The 24,630-nt window shown below is 41.1% G+C and overlaps 1 long non-coding RNA gene across 1 annotated transcript in view; it reads right to left on the bottom strand.

Annotated features, from left to right (window-relative positions):
• LOC134298475 (uncharacterized) overlaps positions 1-24,179 on the bottom strand; it is a 312,227-nt gene extending 288,048 nt beyond the window's left edge. The window contains exon 1 of the long non-coding RNA XR_010005576.1: positions 23,828-24,179. This is a non-coding gene — a long non-coding RNA (uncharacterized LOC134298475). The remainder of the gene's footprint in view (positions 1-23,827) is intronic.
• Positions 24,180-24,630: the final 451 nt, after the last annotated feature.

Raw genomic sequence — 24,630 nt, 5'->3', positions numbered from 1 at the left:
TTGAATAATAAGTTGCTGGAACATAGACTCTTAGGTATGTTCCCTTGATTCAGTTGAAAATAATAACTTGACTTAGATCTAACAATCCCCCTGTTCAATGTTTTTATCAATTGGGTTTGCCAATGGGGTTGAAGTCAGAAATCTCCAGAAATCCATTTTGAATTTCAGAAAACAGATTTTATTTTTAATATGCAACTCATTCAAAGTGTGAATCACTATTTGTGTGGGATTCCAAGTGAGATCTTTCTTATGGCGTGTCCTGAGTTCCCTTGGAGTTTTTTTACTTGAATTCCCCTTTTTAAAAAACCAATTAGGATTTATTCAGCTGAATTGGTGCTGTAGTTTCTTTTCCTTTTATTGATATTTTCAAAACTGTGTTGTTCCTTTAACTGTATTTTAATATCTAAACTTGCTTTGTGTTTTTATTGAAAATAAAAATCCTCACTTCTATTATCACATTTAGAGAAAGATGGGTCATCAATTCAATTTGTGACTAAAAGCCTAGGACAAATCACAAAATGAACCCTCTATATTCCATGTGAAGAAGTCAAACACAACTTTCCAGCATCAGGTAACAGTGGCATCTCACTGCCTCATGACAGAAATTCCCCTGGTCTCATTGCAGCATTCAAAAGCAATTTCTTAAATCTATCCCCTTTATTTTCATGGTTCCAGTTAAAGAAAGTCACTTCACTCTGCTTTGTTGCAAATCAGCAACAGCAGCAGGGATTGGCAACCCAAAGTGCACCTTTTACATGCCCTTCGAAACCCATAAGCATCTCTTTTTCTTCATTGCCCTTTCCTACAAGACTTTGCAGTGGAGAAGAAGAATGTATTGCACAGCTCTATTTCACAGGATTTTTTAAGACCTTGCTTTTTGCCAGCAGAAGAGGTCATGGCTTGTGGGTGTAATCTTTGTGGGTGGATTTAGATCAGCTATTTTGAGTAATGGTTTCCCACCTTGCCTGATCCTGTTTTCTTTTGTAAGTTTTATTTGGGCTATTCCCTTGTGGTTCACAGATATGTGTATGCTCTGGTGTGTGTGTGTTTGTCTGTATCTCTGTCAGTTTGGGAAAATAAAATATTCTTCTCTCATTTATTTCTTTTACCCTCCATGTCTCAGCTGCCTTGAAGATATGTATACTTAATGTGTAGAATTAAAACATATATGTAGTGCATGAATATATGCATGTGTGTATGGGCATATGTGTGCCTGAATAAGGGGACAGTAGTTCTCCTTTGTTGCTTATTTCATTGCTGTTTATTAGCATGTCTTCACTCCCACAGAGAGAAGGGGAAGATGATGGGCCAATTAGATAGTCGATCAGTTTGTCTTTCTTCGCTTCTTCCCCCACTCTTTTACACACATGCTTTCTTGAGCATCATGGGACTACAAGGACAGTAGTTATTGCAAAGAAAAAAATAGGATGACTAAAGGTATGGGAAACTGGGAACATCAGATTTGGTGAAAGAAGAAAGAACTGTGGTGAAAAATAATTTTGAAAAGTGAAAGGCACAATGTACCATTAGACAAGTTACTTGTTTCTCAGTCTCACAAGTTTACTTTTGGTGAACACAGATACTAGAGAGAAGTGGTTCCCAAACCTTGCTCTTCAAGAAATTTCAGACTTCAGCTTCCAAAATTCCTGACTGTTGGTCCAGGTTGGTTCCACACTGCTATGTATAGCTAGTTCCCACACCAGCCTGAAAAACCTGTGCTTTTTCCACTGTCTACTCGATGCCCTCCCAGAAACTCTACAAAAATGGCCATCTGTGAAATGAAACCATGCCTTGATACATCAAGACACACTTTAATAATAATAATAATAATAATAATAATAATAATAATACTTTATTTAAACCCCACCACCATCTCCCCAACATAATACAATACAACAACACAATACAAATCACAATATAAAAAGATAAAACAGTAATACAATATGATACAAGAGTATTATAACAGTTAAAACCAGTCAATTAAAACAAAAATACAAGGATAAAAATTGCATTTGAAACATAAATGGTAAGGGCATAATAAATAAAGGATAAATTATTAAAATAAAATGTTAACAAATAAAATTACCAACCACTTGAGACTATGTAAAATGTGGAAAAAATATATGAGTTTTTGAATATAATTTTTATATAAAATGATGTATTTCAGAAAACATGCTATTTTCTGCATAAACATGTTTTATGCTCAACTGGATTTTTTTTGCAAACTCTTAATAAATAAAACCCACTTATTTGTAAAAGGAAGGAAGGGGGGAGTCCCTGGGGCAACAATTCATTTAAATGCTTTGTAATTCTATCAGTTAAGGAGAAAACTTGGAAAAATGATTATTTTTTAATACAATAAAGAAATAAGAAAGTATTCAAATCTCTAGTTCTGAAAATCATCATCCAGGACTTGAGTCAAATTGACATATACAACTTGGAAAATTGAAAGCAAACAGTGTACTTCGGGGTGGGAGTCATCGTTCCATGGCAGAGACTGTGGTTTTCTTACATAATGTCTCACAGGAACAATATCTGGCAGCTTTAGTAAACCTCTACGTTGGCATGCCTAGAAAGACCTTTGTCAGACACTCAGGCATAATAATAATGAGTTAATTGAAGCCGTTCTATGTATCCTCATGAGGTTTTTGGTCATTATCTCATTTCTACTAAATCCAAATTCCTTTTGCTATAAAAGAAATATGCCAAATATCCCCTGCATTAAAAGTCAAGCTCCATGTCTGCTTCTCCTTTGCATGTAAACACTGCAATTGTTCCCTGAATTATGCAATGTTTTGGAATTTGTACCACTTGTGGACTGAGCTGCAGAACTTCCAATAACACAGGAAAAAGACCTAATTTAACCCCAGCACTTGGAAAACAGATCTAAGCAAGCATTGGCTCCTTTTTCCAGAAAGAACTGCTGATGATCATTGCTGGTGTTTGGTTTTACCTTCTGGTTTCCACAGTTTCCATGCAGTTACCATCATCATTGGCATAACAGTTCTGGAAACTCAAGTGGGGTTCCTTGTTGCATTATCCAGCTACATATTAAAAAGGAAATGTGTCCAAAAGTATCAGTCAATGGATGGGAAAGCGAAGTAGGGAGTGGGGGAAGAGAATAGGAGTACCATAAAAATGAACTCACCACTCCCATTTTCCACTCCAGCAACAGTTGAATTTGTTTTTCTTTTCTGTTTCAGGGATTAGTCATCTGCCCAGTTTCTTTTGTCAGATTTGGATTTTTGTTCATGGCTCAACCCCCTCTCTCTTTTCTTAAGTGTTATTGTAATAAGAAGTATATACAGTTTTATTCTTGAATTGTTCTCTTCTGAAACAAATGCACACCAAACCAATGGTGCCATTTATATACTTAACTATACAATGTGATGCTTTGGAGTAAGCCCAAAGGCACTCCAGGAACTTACCATGCAAGTGTCTATAGTAGAGCTTTCCAAACTGTGTGTTCTGGAGCATTTGTGTGTTGGCTGCAGTGTGTAGGTGTGTTGCACAAATATAATAAGCAATGACAACAATCTCGAAAAAAAATCATATATTTTTAAAAATATAAATGAAAAGTTTTCATGAGATATGTTGTGTTCCCATGCATTTTGTTATTTCAGTTTATGTATATGTCAGTATCTCTTATAAGGCATTGGTTTAGCCTCTGGTTTGCTAATGAAACTGTGTTTTGAAATTATACATGTCTAAAAAAATGTGTAGTCAACATGAAATGTTTGGAAAGCTCTGATCTATAGGTTTGCAGCCTGAGTGTCTCTCAAATGCATAGCAGGTTGGGGGAAAACAAGGAAGAGTAAAATGTCTTTTTGGATATCATTTGGGTAGCATGGAACTAACAGTTGGGGAAGGGGATGTCAGTCATTGTTTTGAGCATAAATAAGAACAATATGGTCTTTCAAGATGTTGTTGGACTGCAAGCACCAGTATTCCTTAACATTGTTTATGCTACCTAGGGTTTGTAGGGGTTGAAGTCCTACAGCATTTGCGGGGGGACACAACTTTTATTTCTAATACAAATAGAAACTTTGTGGTAAATGTTTAACTTTTTTCAACATTTTTTTTTAAAAAAATGCACTAGAATATTGCTAAAACTACAACTTTCTTGAAATGTACACAGTCACTGCATCTCTGTTTTGTCACATGAAGGCCACTATTGTGAGACCTGCCAATAATGAACTCAGGCTTGAGTCCTTTTGGCCAAAGGAGATGGTCACCAGAAGCTTAACATAAATCTATAAAAACTGCATTTATGTACAAACAAATATACAGGTTAAGCATTGGTAGAAGAGAATCAGAGGTCCTGCCCTCCCCCCCCCCCCAAAAAAAAAAAAAACAAAACCCAATGAGATAAGCACCATACCATTAGGCTTTAAGCTTAGGGGATCCAAAAAACAGCTCCTTGTGCATTTTCCATTCTGTCACTTTTTAAAACAACAATCTATTGTTCTCCACCCCTCTCCCACTGCCCCATGCGTCATCTCTTCCAACTATTAACCACATTTCTTAGCCATCTCAGTTCCCATGGCAATATACTGAATGTGGTTTACATAACAAATATGGGAACCCATACCTAATGTATCAAGGACCTTTGATTTCTCCCAAATTTCCCATCATTATTATGTGGTGTATCCACACTACATAGTTATAGTATTCTTATGGCATTTCTATGCCAATGCTCAGGATTTTTTTAGGATTCTCCAATTTGTAGTTGAGTGGCATACACAGAATTTTCTACTTTTGAACTCTAGTGCTAGCTATAGTTCATGGGAGTATGCTCCCATTTCTCTAGCATACTCCCATCAAATGACAAATCCCCGCTTCCTATAGAAAGTTGTGACAGGTAAACTGGGATCAAACTCCATAACAATTGGGAAACCCTCCTTTCATTATGATCTTCAGAGAAATTTGCATTATCCTGTTGTCAATTGTCTATTTGAAACCTCTCTCACTTGCCAAACCTTCCTGCACACTCTGCATACACAGGGAATCCTCTCAGCTGCCCTGGAAAAATCATAGACATACTACTTTCCTCTCTAGTCCACTGCTAACACCTGGGAAAATCTGTTGATGTGGAAGACTTATAAAATTTAAGCAATCATAATTTTGTTTATACTGAAGAATTAGAAAATTCCCCATTGACCTCTGAGTTGGTGATTCTGGATGCCAATTGCATGACTTGTGTTCATCTGATTATCAGTTTATTACTTTTTCTTGTGATATTTGAACTCCAGATAGCAGATCCAAAGTCCACTAAAGTCAGTGGGAGAGTGTTTCAATTTGCTTTGTGCTGTTTGGAAGACAGGAAAGTAAGAAGGGAGAGGCACAAGAGGTCTTGCAAAAAATGTAAGTGGGTGTTAGCTGGAATGGAAGAGATTGGCTACTGCAAGGCTATAGAACAGACCAGTAGCTATTTAAAGAGTGTGCTTGCTACTAAGCGATCCCCTTTCAAAGGGTTATATAAATATGTTCTCGTCTCAACATATGTGGAAAAACAAGGTCTGAGGTGAGACTGTATCCCTTCATTTCTTATGGGAAATAGTGTGTGGACTTGAAACACCTCCTCACTCACCACCCACAGGCCCTGGAAACCTCTTACCAGCTGTGTACAGTATAAAACTAACATCCGGTAGCACTACTTAAAAAGTCCAATGCTTTTCCACTATATCAAAACACCATTTTAACCCCTTCCTTTTTTTATGACAGGACTATAAAAAAAATCAAATGAAATGTGTTGTACACTCTGACTGACAAGGGAACATATGCCTTTTCTCAGCACTTTGCTTCAGTTTGGTATCTTACTGTGTGAAACCAGACACAAAGGTCTAAGTTATGTGTTGGAAATCTCAACCCATTCCCAGGTGGTGATAAGACTCATACTAAAGGAGACACTGTAAGTTTGGGACTGGACTCTTATCTCTTTGAATTTCTTTTTAAGGCTTCTGTGGTTAGGAATTTGGGGCAAAATAGTGATGTTTAGGGATGATGCAGTTAAAGATTTCTGCCCATGATATCCCCCCCCCCCAAAAAAAACAACCAAAAAAACACACACACACAGTTGCCATTGTTTGACTAGGATAACCATAAATGTAATGGTACATTTTCTCTAACATGGTGAATTGTGTATAAAAGGGATGGGTAAATAGAAAAGCACTATAAAATAGGGATTAATCCTTTCTCCTACTACAAATCCAAAAAGCAATCCTTAATTTTGCTGCATGCTGACCACTATACTAATTTGTAGTGTAATGCTACACACATATAGCAGACATGCACTGCTATATGATCTTGTCACACAGCCACAGGAGTTGCTCTGCTTTGTCAGGGTATGGGTAAGCACAGGGAGCACCCCACTCCCTGCATTGCCTGGCTCCAGCTGAGGGTGATCACATGGGGGGAAGCATGGAGGTCACTTGGAGCACATGGCTTCTCCCCATAGATTTCAATGGCAACGCAGGAAACCTCCCATGTTGCTGTGGCAGCAGCATCTACCAGCTCTGCCCTCCTTCACCTATGCATCATGTGATGGAAGCCGGTGAGCTCCATTGGTGACCTGGGCTAAACTGGTGCATGCTGCTGATTTTAACCCTGTGTAAATTGGTCCATAGTCTCTCAACATTTCACAGATCATCAAGCGCTCTCAAGCTCCTGTTTGAATTATTTGCCATTTTATTTAATGGAAATTCAGAATCCCTGGATTTTGGTGTACATATGGGGTCCTGGAATTAAATCCCAGAGGATATGGAGGGCCCACTGTATGTATGTAAAAACTAAAACACTGCTTCATTTACTATAGCAATGCAGTCATTTATCCTTCTCCTCCATGAAGTAAATGATTAGGCAGCCAAAATTTGTGGCCACTGATGGCTGTGAGCTGTTATTGACATTGTATAAAGTGTGAAAGCAAAAAAAATGCAATTTAATTTTTTATAATTAATTTTAATAGAAATTGAAATTTAACAGGAGTATATTCTATGATGATGTGACAAGGACAGTTTGGCTGAAAACCTGCATGGAAGTCATAGCTACAACAATGCAGTTACAGTCCAATTTGTCCTCCCAAATTCATCTGAAAAATTAGGTAGCTGCATCAACTGAAGAGTTTTGCAACACTGGCAGGTAGTGTATTGAAGAAGGATGAAGATGCCATCTGTGCACACAAAAGGACTGGCAGTTGACTCTTCCTTCAGCAATGGTATGGAAATTAATCCACCAGTGCACCTGAGGGCACAAGGCTATTTTGACTTGCATGCCACACAACTTGACTTGGAAATAACTCTGCCTTTCCAGAAGAGAGGAACAGCAAGGAACTTTTGAGCAACACACTAGGAGGTTGCAATGGTTTTCTCATGAATGTTTGCCAGTTTAAGAAACTTGTGTGATAGGTGAAGTGACCACAGGTATTTTACAGGAATATCCAGTTCATTCTCTTGACAAATACTCCACATCATTTACACATTTGTGGAGGTTTCATGTTTTATGCCCTCTTCTGCCTATTCAGTTTTGCTTAGTCCATTATTTGCACATGTGCATCATCATTACTTATGTACCTAGTAGGCTTGATCGATCCACGAAAAATTTGATTCTAAACTCGTTTCAAAACTAGAGGGGGGCAGCTTTTCATTTCTGATGGTATTTCTGAATTTGGCCCCCCAAAAAATTCGAAATTAATGAAAATTCGTTATTTTCTAAATTAATTCGTTAATGGCGGACGCGCATGCGCAATTCCCAAAAACAGCACAGAGGGAGAGGACTTTACAGGACTCTCCCACCCTCATTTTTTGAGTGATCTTCTTCCAACTTGGTGCAGTGGTAGAACACATTTAACACTGATAGCTCACCAAAATTTGGAACATTTCCCTTATCCTCTGATTTTTGGCGAATTTTCATAGCTTTTATAATAAACAATTTTTTAATAATTGCTGAAATCTGTTCCTGGTTTGAAAGTCTTATTTCCTGTTAAATTGGGTTGTCTTTACTGTGAAAGTCATTGTTCTACTTCAGAAACTTTGTTTTTGTGGCTGAAACTTTGTTAAATTGGTGTGTGTGTGATATATACTGTGTATATAGTCCCTGCATAATGTGTGTGTGTGTGTGTGTGTGTGTGTGTGTGTGTATAGGTAAAGGTAAAGGTATCCCTTGACGTTAAGTTCAGTCATGTCTGACTCTGGGGGTTGGTGCTCATCTCCATTTCTAAGCCCAAGAGCCAGTGTTGTCCATAGACACCTCCAAGGTCATGTGGCCGGCATGACTACATGGAGTGCCATTACCTTCCCGCCAGAGCGGTACCTATTGATCTACTCACATTGGCATGTTTTCAAGCTGCTAGGTTGGCAGAAGCTGGAGCTAACAGCGGGCACTCACTCTGCTCCCGGGATTTGAACCTGGGACCTTTCGGTCTGCAAGTTCAGCAGCTCAGTGCTTTAACACACTTCGCCATCGGGGCTCATGTATATATATATAATATACATACACATACACACAATGTGGAGAATATGTGGAAGGGAGCCACAGCGAAGGCACCTTCCTGGGAGCAAGGTCTAATAATAATAATAATAATAATAATAATAATAATAATAATAATAAAAAATCCCTTACAATATCCAAGATGGCTCACTGCTACAGAATCTTGGGAGGTTTAGTTTGATATGGTACCATTAGTGGCAGAGAAAGCTAAGCTGTAGGAGTTGAAATCCAATCATTTATCCTCCCTATAGAATCAATTTTATATGCATTTTTAGCTACAGAAAAGCTAAAATCAGGACAGTAAAAGAACAACACCCAGAAAATGGGAATTCCAGACAGGAAACAATCAGGGCCAGCTAATACCTCCCAACAAAGGATTCCCCCAGGTAGGAAGCAGCCAGGCTTTGAAGCTGCAAGGCTATTCAATGCTAATCAAGGTGACCAATTGCAACATTCACACTTGCCTCCCACAGACAAGAGTTCTTTCTCCCACCCTGGACCTTCCACAGATATATAAACCCCACTTGCCTAGCTTCGCACAGACGTCAAAACCTCACCGCCGGGCCCCTCTCTGTCTCTCTCGGTCTCTCCATTCCCGGCTCCATCCGCCGCCTTCCCGCCTCACAGAGAGACACCAGGCCTGAGCTGAGGCGAGGCGGCGGCGGCGGCGGCCATTTCCCCCCTCCGTCTTCCTCCTCCTCCTCGGCCTCCATCCCCCTCGCCCCCTCCCATTGGCTGAGCCCGTGATGCCCCTTTTGCTGAGGGGCAAAAGGAAAGGGCCTGAATGGTGGGAGTTTGGGAGATTTGCAAAAGCTGTTTTTTCCTAACGAAAAAAACGACGACATAACGAAAAACGGCCTCTCGCGATTCGAAACCGCGATATCCAGACGTGTGGACAACCAATGCTTCAAAATTGCTTCAAAACAAACGAAAATAACGAATTAATAACGGTTAACGGGGAAAACGAATTATTTGAGCAAGCCTAGTACCTAGCATGATACAGTTCTAGTTTCAGTTCATCCTACTACTGGCAAACTCACCTTCGAACTCTAACTTTTGCTCTGCATTTCACAGGTGTGGGGAAAAGACAATCAGGCAGAGGATGCCGGGGATAATAATGGACTGACAGATATGCTATTACCAAGTGATTGCGTGAGGAACTGAATGTTTAACATCAATATACAAGATGGGGAAGCATAACTGTAAACTGAAACTTTGGATTAATTGAGTCCACATTTGTATGTGTGGGCCATTGTTTGCCTTTTCAAGGGAGCATATTTTGGCAAAGGAAGGGTGTTATTGAATGATTTGGCTTATTCCTCCCCTCCCCTAAAATGCAGCTGTTAGTACTATATGCGAAGCATTCAGGAACATGTGTGACCAATCTAAGGACGCAGAGCTTGGCAGTGAGAATTTGGCAAGGTTTAATGAAACACGGAACAAGTGCATGTATATAATCTTTATTTATTTTTCCATCTGGAATCTGCAGCAAATCATGTTTCCTGAGCTAATCTCTGTAGACTTAACTACAAACAAACACCTTGATTCTAAAAAATAATTAAAAAATAACTCAAAATGTTACATTATTGATCAGAGAGGAAAAATACATGATCCACTAAACATAGCAATGTACATTTTCCCAATTTGTGGTAGTTCTACAGTGGTGAGATAGTCAGTCTACTCCAGCTTTGTTATGAACTTTAAAAGAGCTTCTTCAGGGTGCCGAACCTATTTTGAGGATAGATTTCAGTTGTACAGTTTGAACATCCCATATCCAAAATCCAAAATGCTCCAAAATCCAAAAATGTCCACTTAGGTGATTGAAACAGTGACACCTTTGCTTTCTGATAAGTCAATAAACAAATTTTATTTAATGCATATGTGTATAAGGTGTATAAAAACATGAATGAATTTAATGTTTAGACTTGCGTCCCATCTTCAGATATCACATTATTTACATATATACAAATACAGGTATTCCAAAAAAAATTAAAAAATTTGAAATCCAAAACACTTCTATTTCCAAATATTTTGGATAACATATCTTGATTTATATAGCTCTTTTCAATTATGGTGTTCAAGCATATTCACAAGCTCACTGACACAAAAGCCACCAGCTGCTAAGGTTCTTATGGTCTTCGTGTTCTTGAGATCCACAAAGCCACTGTGCAAATCCATTCATTCTGGAAACAAATATTTTAATCATCTTAGAAGACTAAACAATGTGATAACACAAGTGGGGAAAAGAATAAGGAAAGGAGTTACACATGTGCTGGATTGTTTCATTTTTAGAAGAAATTGTTATGAGGAAGGAATGAGAAAGAGAAACGCTTATTAGGGCTAGATCACCATTATCCACAAATGTATCATTCTATAATTTAATATAATTTAATTAATTCTAATATAATATCATTAATTCTTAAAAAGTAATCTGTGTATGTTTTTGAGCTTTCATTGTTCCTTAGAGTACAGCTTGGAACAATTGCCTTTTTGGACTACAGCTCCCAGAATCTTCCAATCATGATAATCAAGGCCCTTCTACACAGACCCTAAAGCCCATGATAGCTAACAGGTTTACCTGAGGCATCCAAATTTCTGAGATTTCTCAGTTACCCCCGCATTAATTGGACACCTGTAAAGGTCCAGACCTTATGTTAAAGACAGGACCATTGTAGGTGGGGGCCCTGTGGAGATTGACTCCCTGGATTTCTGGAGTCCTGTGGGTTGATCCCCACAGAAGGAGACCATTAACCCCCTCCCCAGCCCCCCATTTTCCCATCCAAAACTCACCTGAAGTGCAGGCCTCTCCAGCGACATCTCCTGATGCATGAAAGTGATGCATCAGAAGGTGGGGCAGGGGAGGGGGGTGAGAGGAAGGTCTTCCCCCATCTCTTGACACATCATTATCATGCATCAGGGGAGGTCTCTGGGGGGCCTGCGCTGCTGGCAGGCCCATCAGGTGAGTTTTGGATGGGAAAATGGGGGGCTTGATAACATCCAGGGTCAACCTTTGGTTGCAGGAGGTTATGGGGACAGAAACCAAGAAGGAACTAGGTTAAAAAGAACACTTCCTCTTGGGATTTGAGCTGTTTGGAAGGAATTTACATATGTATATTGGCTGAAAGATTCTAGAAACTGTTCTTCACAAAGATAACTGTTCCCAGTCAACCTGTGGACAAATCAAAGTAATATGTTTTACGTGTAAATGCACCTTCTTTTGTAGGGTAAATAATGTTATGAATAATGGAGAATTTCCTTGAGAATGCTGTGCAAGATAAAAAGAGATATGTTTTGTCCCATGTATTTTGTTATCTCAAGCCTGATAATCCTTACAGCAACATGTTTAAAGTTAAATTAAAAGAGGTTTACTGTATTAATGCTTATAGCATGTGATCTGAAGCTGCAGGGTTGATACATCCTATGCTCCACTCCTATTTTACCATCCCATTTTAAGGCAAAAAGAAAAAGAATAGGGAAACTGAAGTTTCATCAAGCTTGGGTTTTGAGAGTGAGTTGGATGAAAGACTCATCCCATAGCTATGTATCCCAATGGATGACTGCAGATAATTTTTTCTGGTCATGAGAAGGAAATAACAATTTCCTTTGTGTGAGAATATGTGTGCATACATGCTTATATTTTTGTTAATTGTATTCAAAAATATGCTACAAATAAACCAAATCCTATTTGTGCTTTGGGCATATGTACAGCTCACATGAAGGACCATTTCATTATTTATAACAATAGCATCTACATGTGGATGTGATTGACTGACCAACACTATAGGTGATTCCAAGAAAACTATGTCATCTGGAACATATAAAGTGCACTGCAAACATGCCATCAACTGGCACTCCTAATGACAATGTTTTTACTAGTTTACTATTCATAACACATGGACTCATGTTTAAAGGATTTTGGGAAATCTGTGTAGGGTTGCTTCATCCAATGCCAAGTACTCTAGTAATGAGAGCTCCAGGAACAATATGTCCACTAGTTGCAGTTCATTCAACAACAAAGGCTATGCTTCTTAAGCTGTATCTTGACTTGTCACTAATACATGGTCCTTTGATTTAGCCCTCCATACAAATGGCTCCAAATGCAAGGGATTTCCCCTCACTTCTTCTTGCTTTAGGAGAACCCATGTTTTTTTGGAAGGAGGTGTCATCTTGTCTGTGATATAAATTAAATTAGGGCTAGTGAAAGAAATTAATTTGCATCACTGATTTCCACTAAACAAAATTAGACCTTGTGTTTGAAAAGGAATTTATGTATTCTGAATTCTAATCCACCAAAAAGGCAACTACTATTTCCATTTTGGGATGTTAATTTTTCCAAAGTTTACATATATATGTTTAAGTTTACATACATATATATGCACTACTATAATGTACCCTCCAAATGTCCTGGTCTGGCAGATACAGTCCCAAATAATCCCATTTTCCCATTTTTTCAGCTGCTGACAAAATGTAGTTTTTTGTGCATTAGCCGCGAAAATGTAAAGTTTCTCTTTCTTTCTCCTTTCATCCCTTTTCACCTTTGCCATCAGATTACTTCATTGATTGGAACAGTTCAAAATACAAAAATAGTTTGCACTCAAATAAATAATCAGAATAGAAGAGAGCATAGTACAGTGAGTTTTGACCTTCCCAATGCACTTAGGCAAAAGCAAACTGATGGAACCTATCCAAACTTATCTGTTCTTTCACATTAATGACTTCTGCCATCTTGACGCACTCCAATATTATTTGGCCTGACGTGTTCCAAGCTTCATCTGTGAAGTGTCAGAAGCTATGCTATAATATATCATAAGCTTCTTTTCAAGGGAGGAGGATGATTTATTTTTAATTTGAACACTTAAAACAATCATTTATAATTGAACCCATTGAGCCCACATTATGCTATAAACACAGTTTGAGATTAGAATATGGGAGATTCAGATCCTAGTTCTCACCAATTATATAAATCATTTGATGATCTGGTCTTTTGAGTGTGTTTTTCAACATGATAAACCAGTCAGAAGAAAATGTGTTGCTATTGGGAAATGTGTGAGTTAGCACTAGGAACCTCTTCACACAATCCAAAATTTGGTGGTGGTCACGGTTTTTGTTTTTTGTTTTTTTGTTTTGTTTTTTGCCATGGAGTCCGCCGGCTCTCATCACACTTTGGAAAAGTACTTTCAGGACATCTCTGTGGCTAAATTAAGGGGGGGGGAGACGCTACTGCCATTGAAAAAATTGGCAGAGGTGGGCAATGGGAGGCACCCTGTCTTTCCATTGGGAAATATGGGTTGAGCCAGCTTAAACAGGCTTCCCCTCATGTGATGAGGAAAAGGGGAAGCCGGGATACTTCAGGGCACAAAGCAACGGGTTCCCACATGCCTTGGGCAGGCACTGCCACAATCACCACAATCCGTGGTGATACTAGCCAATTCCAGTGGCACATGTGACAAGGTGGTAGATTGTTAAGCATAGTGATAAAAAAGAATTCTCCCTTGTTCTCTATACAGAAAACAGTATTTTCTGCATGAGAAAATTATTTGTTTGTGAACAGAAAACAGGGGTGTGTTTTGCATAAACAAAAAGAGCTTTTTATCCAAAGAATAAATCTGCAAATATCCTTTCCATACCCAAATTCATACTTTATATTATGATACACTATAAAGGTTCTCTGGAACATTAATGTTCTCAACTTAAGTCCACTTTTTTGTTTAAAAATGCAGTTACAATAAGAAGTATGAGAAATCATTTTTTTTTTGGAGTTTTACTTGGACTGCATGTAACTTTCTCCATTGATATGTCGTGAGTGATACAATGAAAATGACAACAAATCTCAGAACATTACTAGTTTTCAAGGAAATTTTCTAACATTATAGCTGAGGGAAGTTGAGATGCAGAAGGTGATATATGGCTTTGTTATTTATAAAGCCATCATACATGTAGAAAACTTCTCCTCAAACACCTGCACTTTTATTGGTTTTAGCAATCTAACTGTTAAGCAAGTGCAAGCCATCAAGATAAGTGGTAGCAGGCAACTGGCAGCTTTGTCTCTCATTTAGTCATGATTGGTCAGTTAGTGATGTTTACCGAGTAATGGAAGAGGTGGAAGTGAGTTGGGCATAATTAATTGGACAATTGGCTAGGTTAAGCTACTCTGATTTCAATTAACCTTTGAACTTTTCAGCCAAAGAATTTGACACTTAACCATCACTGACAGGTCAAAGGATATAAGTAAATACATTTGAATTAGGTATTCTGAAAAACCTTTGAAAATGAATATAGTTAAGTATACTATGCTTTCAGGATTGGCAAGGTAAGTACAGAGAAGAAATACAAATGTAAAAAGTGATATATGCTGTTGCAAAATATCATGTTCTACAGTCTACTTCAAACTCAAAGATGTGCTGACCATAGAGGTTTAGGATTAGGCTAAAGTCTTCTCTTCTGGCAGAAATCCCCCTTTACCAGCAAAACTCTCATTTGTTGACAACCAATGGGGACATTGCCAACAAAACTGCTTTTCTACTGGTATAGAAGGGATGAAGTGTGTGAGAAACTATATTATGCCAATTCTAAACATCCTGTATCCCAGGAACACAGCAGTGATTCTGTCATAAAGTCAAGGCAGGGCAAAAGCAGTCTGAAGTAACTTGAACATTGAATTCACAGGACTATCAATAGGGGGCAGAGAGAGTCCAAAGTATTGTAGACTAGTGGTATGGAGGGGACCCCAAGATCTGTCTATGTTGTGTATGTTTTTTCTTTCTTTCTTGATAGTGTAATTACTTGTCAATTGTTTTAAAGATCCTTTGTAAAACTTGGGATGATTTAATATCCCCAGATACAAATAATGACATGCAAAATTCTGTACTATGAAAGATTTTTGGCCAGTCCATACTTCCTGCAAAGACAAAACTGGACTAGGATTCTCATGAGGGAAAGGAAACTGAAGGAGAGCAAAGGGATGCAGTAATTGTGGTGAGTGGCAGGAAGGGAAAGGGGGGAGTTGGGTGCCATCTGAAGACAACTGCAAATAAAACACAAAACATTCAATGACAGCAGTGATGGGTGGAAAAAAGAGACACAGAGATGATGAATCCACTGTGGTCTGAGCTGCTCATAGGAGGGGAAAGATAAGGAATGCCTCATTTTCATGACTCAGGCAGATAGCTCTTCTCTGACTTTGCCGATTCCTTTGCCTCTAAGAGAAGTTTCCAAATGTCTACCATCTGACTTGGAATGCTGCTAAAGGGCACATGATCTCAGTCTTTGTGTGTACGTCAAAGAAGTGAAGCACGTTGCTTGTGGGGGTTGGATAGGTTGTGGATTGCAGTAGCGGTGGGTTGTGAGTTGCAGTGGCCAACCTCCCCCTCCCCAAAAGCACCTTGCAGGAACAAATGAATTTCCAGTCCCCCCTCCCAATTCCATGAGTGATTTTTCCATTATATGTGTGGATGTCCTTTTGGGGGGCACTAAGGGCTTTGTTATCACCATCTGTAGAACTAAAAACCACCCAGAAAACCCTGGCAGTCTGAAAGCTGACATAATTCTAGCTATGGGATGTAGACATACACTTTGGTGATGCTGCCTGCTTGTCACAAAAGACAGAATGGCCAAGCCTGGCAACTTAGGGGTTTCTCAGTAAGAGTTAGGGAAGGTATATCATTCAGCCTAGAATAGGTCCACATGTGGATATTTACACTACACTGAGGTGATGTTGGATAGTAGCTGTGCAGTATCTTGTAGATGAAAGGGAGATATAACTCATCCCCACTTCTGTTAAGCTTGTGTATCTGCTTAGAAGACCATGAGACAAATTAATAGTGACTTCTTATTCTATTAGGACAACATTAGAGGCACTGATTCCAAAAACTTTTGCTTTATATGTCAAAACCTACCCAGCTAGTGAAAGGAAGACTAAGGAGTATCTGTGGGCAATAAGAATGCACTTGAAACATTACTAGAGGGATTCTGAGTATAGGAATGTCCTTCATATATTACATTTTAGTTGCTCAATTTAATGTCTCGATGATAGAAGTTTCTGGCGGTCTTCCCATAATCAATACTATTGCAAAGAGGAGACTCCTTTCAGCAGTGATGTAAATTATCAAATATATGCAAATAGATTTGTAAATGTTAATTGCTTGGGTTGATAGGTGATTAATTTTTTGGATTACGATCAGTCATTCTTTAGAAGTCTTACTAAGGCAATCTGCAAAGTGATAGCAATGAGGCTTGCCATGCTGTTAGCATGCCTAAACTAGCAATAAAAATACCTGCAATTGACAAAAGTACTACAACATAAATAGAAAGGAATGAGAAGAGGATGAATGCATGAAAGGTTATGTTTTTAGATATTTCTGCAGTAGAAACAATTTATAATTATGTTTCAATAGGGTAATGAACAAGGAGCACCTTCACCCTGTGGTCAGTTTCAAAAGATTGCAGAATTATGTGGCTTCTGCAAAGCTATAAAATCTAACAGTGATTTACACCTGGAAGTGAACAAAAAGTCTCAAAATGTCACTAGGCATTGTTCCGTCCCCCAGGACGATGGTTTGCCTTACCTATTGGTCGTTTGTTTGTTTTCCCTCCTTTACATTTTGTTTGAGCCTCTGGCTGCAAAAGCCTAGGAAAAATGGTTTGGAATCTGCAAGAGCTGGCTGCAGTTTTCTTTGCAGTGATTGGTCAAAGAATGCAACATCTTAGGACCGCCCTTTTTACCAGGGTCTAGTCTCCATTTTGGAGCTTCATTCTGGCTATAGTCTTCCAACGTGCTGGAGCTGTGCAAGGCTAACTGGGACAAATCATCCTCAAAACCAGGCCAATCTAAGCCTATCCAAATTAGATAAGTATTGAATTATATTGATCTGGAATAGGAAATCTAGTTAGAGGAGCAAAGTTATTCCATCGCTTCTAGAACTAATCTTTGCTGTAAAGATAGGGAAGGAAAGAGTTTCTCCTTCTAATATAGGCAGCGTGATTAGGGTATAGTGGTTTTATAATCACTTTTGCCTTCTGGAACCAGGGATAATTCTGCAACTAAAACCTATGGAAATTTGTTTCATTTTCTGCAACTTTAAGATCTGTGCCAGGTTTACAACCTTGTATGAATAAACATCCTTTTTTGAAGTTATCCAGACTCAGTCGTTCAATATCTATAGGACAGCTTATAGGGATTTGCAGTTCGCCCGGATAAAGGACAGCACGTTTCAGTTTTATAGTTTTTTATTGTCCGGCGGACGGCACAGTTTTGAGGTAGATCAGCGGTTTTTCCGCTTGAGCTAGCTTGCACGGCTTATAGTTTTTTATAGTTTAGGAAGTTTAGTTTAGGCCGCGGCTTTTCCGCCTGAGCTCAGTCTGCATACCTAAAGACTCTACCAGCGTCTGAGGCAGTGGAGCCCGCTCTCAGACCTGAAGGAGTCAAATAGTGGGGCTCTATTTCCTTGCTATTTGGCTCGCGTGTGCGCACGTGGCCCAGTGGCTTTCTGGGTTTGCACAGGCTGTGCAGTTCCCAGCAACGTCCAGGGCTCCCTCGGCGGTAGACCTCGAGCCGCGGAGCACCAGCGACAGTTCTTTGGCTGGCTCTGAGGCGTGAAGCCCACCAGAACCAGGCTAGAACCTGGACAGGCCTGGCAACGCTGCTGCGAGTTCGGCCGGAGCACTCGGCCGGCTTCGACCTGCCTCATCGTCCTGCGGTGGTGACCTGCCTCATCGCCTGGCGGTGGTGACCTGCCTCATCGTCCTGCGGTGGTGACCTGCCTCATCGTCCTGCGGTGGTGACCTGCCTCATCGTCCTGCGGTGGTGACCTGCTTCATCGTCCTGCGGTGGTGACCTCCCTTCACAGCGGGGAGGAGGCGTCTTTTCTCTCCTCCTTTCCAAAGCCAGCCTCGGTGCTCCTTCGGCGGCAGGCTTCGAGCCGCAGAGCACGAGGTGCTTGAAAATTTGGCGAAGTCGCCATTTTGGCAGTTTACGTCACTCGGGCAAGGGAGGTATCAAGTGGCAAGTCGCTGTCAGTTGGCATTTTGCAGCTTGCCCACTAAAATCTGGCGCCAAAGGTCACAATCTTTGTAAAGTATAGTTACTTAGTGATATATATTGCTATGGTTAAGTGTTGTGCATTGTATTATATATTGCATTTGCTTTTATTGTAAATTTACTTGCTGGTATGTTGTATTTGCTTTTGTTGTAAATTTACTTGCTATTAAGAATACATAATGTCTATGCAATTTCAAGATGATACAGATGGTATACCTCCTTCTGAGGCTGAAAGTAGGAATGAAAGGCCCCAAAGGATAAAGCACCCTTCAGCCAAGATGCTAGCCCATCTAATAGGTGAAAAGGAGCTCCTCCATGTGAGGTTAGGTTCGGCATGGGAGCGAATTGTAACATTGATGGACAGAATTGAGAGCTTGGGTATTACAAGGGTGCCATCCATATTACAGACCGACCTTGAAGAGACCTTCGGTATTTGGAGGGGTTTGGTGTCTAAGATAGTCCAGGTCCTCGAGCGCATTAACGCCAAGGATTCAGAGTTAGAAATAGTGAGTGTCTTAGCTGACACTAATGAGAAAGAAAATAAGGTGAGGGCAATTCTAGATGCCTTGGAATTTAGTTCTCCACCTGTTAATCTAAGGTCTGAGCCAAAAGGAAATCAGTCTTCCTTATGCAGCCATGAGACCAATCTTTTAAAATCACCTGCTGTGGCACTTAGTCTTAAGTCCAACCGCTCTAGCCAGGTATCTAAGCTAAGGGAATGTGCATCATCTAAACATAGCCACTCTAGCAAGTCTTCTGCTGCTGGGAGTGCCATCTCTTCCCTAGCTGCCTTGCACATTAAGGAGGCTGCACGTCTGAAGCTAAAGAGCAAGGTAGCGGGGGCGGAGGCTGATGCTAAGGCAGCTGATCTCACCCTTCCCTTTAAAGAAGAAGAGCAACGACTGCAAATAGAACAGGCCCGTAGACAAAGCGAAATGCAAATAGAACAGGCCCGTAGACAAAGCGAAATGCAAATGGAACAGGCCCAAAGGCAAGGTGAAATAGAAATGCTTAGAATAAGGATGGATGCTACTGCCAAAAAGGTAAGGGCTGAGACTTTGGCCAAGGCCCTAATTGAGCCACTCACAGAAGAAAATGTAAGTCAGTTGCCGAAGCAGGACCCTTCTTCCAAGGTGCTTGTGCATCTTAATAGCTTAAACAGCCAGTTTTCGGATGAGGAACAGGAAGACTTCTCTCCTTACCCAGAGCAGGGCCCCAAAGTCACTTTTGAGTTTCCTGCAGAGCAGAGCGTCATAGCGGGGAGCTCACCCTTGCCCGAGCTACCTGTGCCTCCTGCTAAATCCCTAGGTCAGTCAATCAGGGCCTCAAGGCCAAGTGCTAGTTGGCCCTTACAGACAGCTGCACAGGGAGCCACCGATTCGTCAGTGGTCGATGTCATCCCTCCAAGAGGCCAAAGGTTGACGCAAGGTGCACGGTGGGAGTCCACTCCACAACAGCAAACTCCTCAATTGTTCCCTTCGACGCCAGAGTCCCAGCTTGTCTCCATCATCAGAAGCCCCAGAAGAGATCTTAAGGACAAGGGTGTCGAAAAGTTTTCGGACAAGCCTGAGGAATTTCTTCTCTGGAAGGCCACCTTCCAGAGAGCAATCAGAGACTTAAAGTTATTGCCTGAGGAAGAACTGACTCTTCTGGCTGCATGGTTGGGCCCAGCCTCATCCTCACAAGTTAAGAAGATCTACGCAGCCCACGTAGCCGATCCCGACAAAGCCCTGGAAAAGGCCTGGGCCAGGTTGCAGCAGAGGTATGGGGCCAGCACAGAGATTGAAGCATCTCTTATGGACAAGCTCCAAAGGTTCCCAGCTTTAAAACTCAAAGACTTCAAACTCTTGTGGGACCTTAGCGATCTCCTTATGGAATTAGAGTCGGCCAAGGAGAATCCAGAACTGCCCGGTTTGAAGTGCCTCGATCAGCACCTGTCCCAGAGGCAGATCTTGACCAAGCTGCCCTTCACTTTGCAAGAACGCTGGGGACAGGAGGTCTTCAACTACAAGGAGGCCCACTCCCAGGCATACCCTCCATTTTCTCATTTGGTCCAGTTCATCACCAGGGCAGCCAGAGAAAGGAATGATCCGCAGACGGGCCTCCCCACCTTATACCAAGGGACCCATCCAGGGAAGGCATCTGAAGTGGACAAGAAACCACCTAGAGAGGCCAATAGACCTGTCAGCGTAAAGGCAGTCGAAACTCAACACAAGACTGATGAACCCAGGTCGGAGGTAAAAGAGTTGCTTTGCCCTATCCACCAAAAGCCTCACAGCTTGGCCAACTGCAGGGAGTTTAGTAGAAAGTCATACAAAGAGAGGCAACAGCTAGTTCAAAAGCAGGGAATCTGCTTTAGATGCTGTGGAGCAACTCCACACTTTGCGTCCAACTGCAAAGAAAACGTCAAGTGTGAGAAATGCAACAGCCTCAAGCATTGCACCGCAATGCACAACTCCAGTGTCATCTCCCACCCCAAAGGGAACGTTTCACCAAAAGAAAAGTCAGCAGTCGAAGACACCGACAAGCCAGTTGTACCAGAGATGCAGGTGGAGGTTTCAGCAGTCGCCTGTACAGAGCTGTGTTCTGACTCGCACCAGTACAGAGTTTGTCATCCTATCTGCCTAGCGGATGTATATCCAGCCAAGAGCCCTTGGCTTAGAAAGAGACTCTATGTGGCCCTGGATTCACAGAGCGACGCCTCCCTGGCTACTCCAGAGTTCTTCCGCATGTTTGACCTTAAAACCAAGATGGTTGACTACACTATGACTACGTGTGCAGGAAAAAAGAAGTTGCAGGGTCGCATAGCATCTGGCTTTGTTGTCTCCTCTTGCGACCAGAAGAGGCAGTTCAAGTTGCCAGACCTGATTGAGTGTTCCTCCATCCCTCGGAACAAAAAACAAATTGTAACTAGAGAAGTTGTGGAGGCTCATCCACATTTGCGACGATTAAAGAATGCCATACCTGCTTTCCGTCCAGATGTGGACATTGCCCTTCTGCTTGGTGCGGACTGTCCGAACTTGTTCTATGTGAACGACCAAGTTAAGGGACCTCCAGGGGCGCCCATTGCTCAGCTGCTACCACTAGGCTGGACAGTTACAGGCCCAGTGTGCATAAACAAGATGCACCCACCATCGTCGTTGGACTCCAATCAAGCACAGGTGCTTAAAGGTGGACGTCCTACACTTGTGCGCAGTTGCCTAAGTCACATCTCAGTCTACTGCCAAGCAATAACTCCAGAGTATTCCTCCATCTTCAAAGTCTCTGAGAGAGACGAAGCCACAGCGCTCTCGAAAGATGAGCAAAGGTTTTCGGACATTATGAATGCTCAAGTCTCACGAAGTGCAGAGGTGAAAGCCTGCAAATCAACCACAGAAATCAAGATGGGCCAAAGATCTTGCCTGGAACCACACCGTTTTGAATGTTTTTCGGAGTGGCACAGTCTTCTTAGAGCAGTAGCTAGGCTTATACATCGTTTAGCTTGCAAAGATAGTGAGCCTTTACAGGTCCAGGATATGATAAAGGCTAAGAGCGTCATATTCAAGTCAGTGCAGAGATCTGCTTTCAAGCAGGAAATAGCTAGGCTAGAGCAAGGGCTCAACATCCCTAATCAAAGTCTTCTAAATGAGTTAAACCCATTTCTAGACAAGGAGGGTATTTTGAGAGTTGGAGGAAGGTTAGCCAAAGCTAAACTCAAGGCGTGCATAAAAAACCCCATCATCATACCCCCTAATAGTCACACTGCATTGCTGCTCGTTCGGCATCACCATGAAAGGATCCATCATCAGGGTAGAACTCTAACTGAGGCAGCCCTTAGAAATGAAGGTCTGTGGGTAGTTAATGCCAAAAGGTTGGTCAACAGTTGTATTTTCAAATGTGTTAAATGCAGGCGCCTTAGGCGAAACTGTCAAAGTCAGTTGATGGCAGAACTACCTCAGGATAGGACTTTGACAGACCCACCCTTTTCCCATGTGGGAATCGATGTGTTTGGTCCTTGGGAGGTTGTCACTAGGAAAACCAGGGGTGGTGTTGTAAATAACAAGAGGTGGGCAGTTTTGTTTACTTGTTTAGTAATACGAGCTGTCCATATAGAAGTCATAGAAGGGATGGACACTTCATCATTTTTAAACGCATTAAAAAGGTTCATAGCCCTCAGAGGGCCAATTAAGTCAATTCGGTCGGACTGTGGCACCAATTTTGTAGGTGCGACCAAAGAACTCAATTGTGTGTCTAGGTTTGGGAGAGACCCAAAGGTTCAGAACTTTACGAATACTGAACAAATTATGTGGACTTTCAATGTTCCTCACGCCTCCCACATGGGTGGTGTTTGGGAGAGGATGATTGGTATTAGTCGCAAAATCCTTAATGCCATGTTTTTGAGTCATAGGTCATTGACGCATGATGTTTTGGTGACACTTATGGCGGAAGTTACCGCAATTATCAACAACCGGCCGCTGGTTCCCCTTACCAGTGACCCTGAGAACTTACAACCACTGACTCCTGCACTTATTTTGACACAAAAGGTGCCAGGATGGAAGGACGTCATGTTGCCAGTTCCGGACGGAACTCACCGTGCCCTGTGGAAACAGGTGCAGTCCTTGGCCAACCACTTTTGGAAAAGGTGGAAAGCTGAGTACTTAAGCCAGCTTCAAGCTAGAAGAATCTGGCAAAGCCCACAGGACAACATTGAGGTTAACAACGTTGTGTTGTTAAAGGACAAAGACCTGCCCCGCCATGCGTGGCCCATGGGCATTGTATTAAAGACCTTTCCTTGCCCGGACGGTAAGGTCAGGAAAGTTCAATTAAAGACTTGCAACAGAGACAAAGTGTCCATTTTGGACAGACCAATTAGTGACCTCGTGTTGCTTATTGGAGATGTTTAAAGTTCTAGTGTTTGTATTGTTGTGTATACAAAGGTGTTTGTATGTTTTTGATTGGTAAATTCCCACATCCTGGGAATTTAGCGGGGAGTGTTCCGTCCCCCAGGACGATGGTTTGCCTTACCTATTGGTCGTTTGTTTGTTTTCCCTCCTTTACATTTTGTTTGAGCCTCTGGCTGCAAAAGCCTAGGAAAAATGGTTTGGAATCTGCAAGAGCTGGCTGCAGTTTTCTTTGCAGTGATTGGTCAAAGAATGCAACATCTTAGGACCGCCCTTTTTACCAGGGTCTAGTCTCCATTTTGGAGCTTCATTCTGGCTATAGTCTTCCAACGTGCTGGAGCTGTGCAAGGCTAACTGGGACAAATCATCCTCAAAACCAGGCCAATCTAAGCCTATCCAAATTAGATAAGTATTGAATTATATTGACCTGGAATAGGAAATCTAGTTAGAGGAGCAAAGTTATTCCATCGCTTCTAGAACTAATCTTTGCTGTAAAGATAGGGAAGGAAAGAGTTTCTCCTTCTAATATAGGCAGCGTGATTAGGGTATAGTGGTTTTATAATCACTTTTGCCTTCTGGAACCAGGGATAATTCTGCAACTAAAACCTATGGAAATTTGTTTCATTTTCTGCAACTTTAAGATCTGTGCCAGGTTTACAACCTTGTATGAATAAACATCCTTTTTTGAAGTTATCCAGACTCAGTCGTTCAATATCTATAGGACAGCTTATAGGGATTTGCAGTTCGCCCGGATAAAGGACAGCACGTTTCAGTTTTATAGTTTTTTATTGTCCGGCGGACGGCACAGGCATACATTTCACATATTTATATTTAAATTACCTAACAGTAATCTGTTTATAGCCCTATTTAGAGATCTCAGCAAACACTGTATTCTCCTGAGGAAGGCACAAGAGAGCATACTGGGCCAAAACATGCACAGTATGTTAATTATAAATGCATACCTTTGGGCATTTTGAACTTGTTTTTTGTTCTGTTCTCCAGTCGATGTCTGCCTATGTGTTTTATCTTTACCATTCTAGCACCAGAACTTAGAAAAGTGGACAAAACAGACTGTCTTCCAAAGAAGTGAATTTTCCAAGCACTGTCCCAGGTTGCTTCCAGTGATGTCTATGGAGAAGACATAGGCATCCTCTCTCAATAATGGGCTACTTTGTTGCCTAATGTTCTTCTCATCAAGTTCTTGTATCCAATTGAACTCACACAGGCTTT

This window comes from Anolis carolinensis, chromosome 4 (assembly GCF_035594765.1).
Source record: "Anolis carolinensis isolate JA03-04 chromosome 4, rAnoCar3.1.pri, whole genome shotgun sequence".
In the NCBI taxonomy this organism is placed as follows: domain Eukaryota; kingdom Metazoa; phylum Chordata; class Lepidosauria; order Squamata; family Dactyloidae; genus Anolis; species Anolis carolinensis.
Note: the sequence above shows the minus strand (reverse complement) of the source record. Positions and strands in the feature narration are given on the sequence as shown.